The sequence below is a fragment of the Mus caroli genome, chromosome 1 (genome assembly GCF_900094665.2).
Source record: "Mus caroli chromosome 1, CAROLI_EIJ_v1.1, whole genome shotgun sequence".
NCBI lineage: Eukaryota > Metazoa > Chordata > Mammalia > Rodentia > Muridae > Mus > Mus caroli.
The window spans coordinates 51,566,252-51,569,630 of record NC_034570.1 but is presented as its reverse complement, the minus strand read 5'-3'; the positions used below and the strand labels follow the sequence as shown (position 1 = coordinate 51,569,630).

At 45.3% G+C, this 3,379-nt stretch overlaps 1 protein-coding gene across 7 annotated transcripts in view; it reads right to left on the bottom strand.

Annotated features, from left to right (window-relative positions):
* The window catches only part of Spats2l (spermatogenesis associated serine rich 2 like), a 179,756-nt gene that overhangs the window by 143,823 nt on the left and 32,554 nt on the right, over nucleotides 1-3,379 (bottom strand). The gene's annotated exons all lie outside the window — the stretch shown is intronic.

Here is a 3,379-nt window from a genome sequence, read left to right as displayed (position 1 = left end):
TGTGTGTGTGTGTGTGTATGTGTCTGTGCTTATAGACATGTGCATGTGTACCCAGAGGCAAGATATTTTCTCCAGTCACTTCTCTACCTTATTTTTTGGGATAAAAACCTCACTGAGCATGGTATGGGTTCACCTTGCCAGGCTAGCTAGCAAGCCCCAGGGATTTTTCCATCTTGGCCCCACCAGAGCAAGGGTTAGGAGCATGAGCCTCCATTTCCAGCTTCTGTATGTGTTCTGGGGATTGAACTCGGGTCATCACACTTGGGGAAAATCACTTCTCCAGGTGAACCATCTCCCCGGGAACAATTGAAAAGCCATTTAGAGCAGGAAGTCCCTGTTCCACTACTGACAGGTCCTGATTACACATGATCAACCACACCATCTCCATTCAAGTTGGGCTCCCAATTAGAGGCCGGAACGAATTTGCAGCTTGACATTTTAATGAAGTGATAGAAATGACATCTGAAATTTAAGCAAAAAAAAAAAAAAATCAACAGATACTTGTAGAGCTAGAGGATAGAATGTTTGATCAGACCACACACTCGCTTTGAGTTTTCTGTTTATTCGTTTCTATTCTACCTAACTCCAACACTGGCTCCCTGCAGCCTTTCCTTCTAAGCATGTTTTCTAAGTTGGACATTTCATATCACTAAGGATGCCAACTCCTTTTCTAACATAAGGACATTCTTCTATCATAACTGCTTGCTATATTTGGAGACTGAATAGCAAGGATATTGTTCTTACCCAGAAAAGAGGGGGAAAGAAATAACTCATTAGGATCACAAACCCTGTTGGCAGAACCTGCCAAACAGGCGGTGATTTTAGGTATGCAATACCAGTTCTATTTAAAAACAAAAAAACCCAGAAAACAAAAGGCAGAACTCAGATCCTGGGATGCGTAAAACATAAAGGAATCTCACAAAGTCAGGCCTCTGGGCTATTCACTCCCTCCAACGGGAAGGTACAAGCTCAGGTGTCCTGCAGTCTGCTTCAGGGAGACAGGGTGGCATGTGAAAGGGTGCAGGGAGGGGACCTCATGGGGAGGCAGAAGGATGCATGCTCTCCTGTAAGTCGGGACATGGAAGTGGCCACTCTTCTGTGGGCTTCATCCCCTTGGTGCACTTTTTCTTCCTAGGCCCTTGACTTCCAAACCAGCCAGACTTTTCTGTGTTGCTGGGTCTGAACTCTAGTTCCACATTTTGAGAGATGGTGGTGATGATGGTGGTGGTGGTGGTGATGGTGATGATGATGATTGGTTTGTGGCTTCTTTGACTCCCCATCTTTGGAACTCTTACCCAGCTCTCTTCCATTGGGTTGACCCTTGTCCAGGACCTCTTCTCTTTCAGTCCTTCCTAGCTGTAGTCAGGGACATGGTCCCAAATCCTGTATGCACGCTGAAGAACAGCTAATGGCAAGTTCATGGCATATGCTAAATGGATGCTTAGAAGAGATTTCCATTGGCATGGTTTAAAAACAAGGAAGAAGGTCAAGTGCTCCACTAATGGGGGCGGGATTAAAGGAAAGCAACGGCATTGAACTTGTTTGTCATGCTACAAATATTATGGCTAGTTTTGTTCTATCTAAATGCTTCCAAATGCCATTGTTTTAGGGGAAAGGATCAGTCTTATTATGAAAGCTCATGCCTTTTGCAACTTTAAGGCAACCTTAAGGGAAACATGTCTTCCTTTTTACCTTGTCCGACTTAGCAGTGTATCGAGGTAGCACAGGTCAAATATAGCAATAAGCCTCCTCTAATATGAAACAACATGTTGATGATATCTTGCTTACACTTAAACTTTATGTTTTACATTTTTTTGATTCTTACAATTTAATAGGTATTAGTTTCCTCTCTTCAGAGAATCATTTAGGAAGTTTAGTGTACTGGTTAAAAATGTGGGTATATGCTGGTAATCTCAGCATTTAGGTGGCATAGGCTAGAGATCAAGAGTTGAAGGTTATCCTCAGCAAGTTAGAGGGCAACCTGGGCTACAAGGATATTTTTTCCAGCAAAACAAAACAAAACAAAACAAAACAAAACAAAACACAAGGAGAGTGACAGTGAAGTTAGGTGGTCTTGTTTTGAGTTCAGGCTCTGCACGTAAATGATCCTACACAGGCCACTTAAGCCTATGCTTCCACACGTACCAACGTCTGTAAAACAGGATAATATCAATAGTGTCCAGCCACAGGCCTGCTGCACGGGCATGGACTGCGGTCATATGTTAAGGCAGCTATAATGTACTCAAATCAGCCATGGACACAAAGGCTTACATGCAAACACCCAAGAAATATAGGCACCACTCACCACCAGAGCCAAACAGTTTACAGCCATGGGAGGGATTCTTATCTTTAACAATGGTGCTGCAACTCTGATTCATAATTTTACCAGAGAACAGATTATCTATTTTTTTTTCACAAAAGCAAAATGCATGATAAAAGGAAACCTCTACTTGGATAGGATGACTCAAGCGGAAGAGGTGGAGCAAGAGTTCAAGTGCGGCTTCTTGAGAGAACCCCATTTATTTCTGTTCCCATAAAAATACCGTGTGCAATTTAAGTACTCGTAGGCACTGTACGCTAAATGTGTATCCCGTGGTGGCTGTCAGAGACTGCTTCCCATGGCTGTCTTCTCACTCACACAAAGCAGTGCCTCTGGGGGAGGGGGGGTCTATGTGGGGGAAGGGCTGTGCCACTCCCTGTGAGCACTCTGAGGGGGTACAGCACAACCTCTGAATGCTGTGGGAAAGAGGGCCTCATCCAGGGAAGGAGTGGGCTGGGGAGCCAGCAGCAGCACCCCAGGAAACAGGCTTTCTTGTTTCTGGTGTCTTGGAGCAGTGGAGATAGAAAAGATAAAGTAAGAAGGGGGTGACACTGGGGACAGGGGGGCAACAGACAGACCCAGATGACATAGAGAGACCCAGGTGACACTGGGGACAGAGAGCAACAGACAGACCCAGGTGACACTGGGGACAGAGAACAGCAGAGAGACTCAGGTGACACTGGGGACAGGGAGCAACAGAGAGACTCAGGAGACAGGATGGGTAGAAAAACCCCAGGAAACTAAGTAATCAAAAAATGAGAACCAACCTAAAGATTATACCAAAATAGGAGACGCAGGGAGGAGCAGGGAAGAGGAGAGGAAAAGGGAGGGGAGAGAAGAGGAGGTGAAAGAAGAGAAAGGGAGAGAAGGGGAGGGCAGGAGAGAGAGGATCTACAGCAGAGAGAGCCAAAGAAAAGAAAATTCCACAACACACACACACACACACACACACACACACACACACAGCACACACACACACACACACACACACACACAGAGCACACACACAGAGGGAGAGAGAGAGAGAGAGAGAGAGAGAGAGAGAGAGAGAGAGAGAGA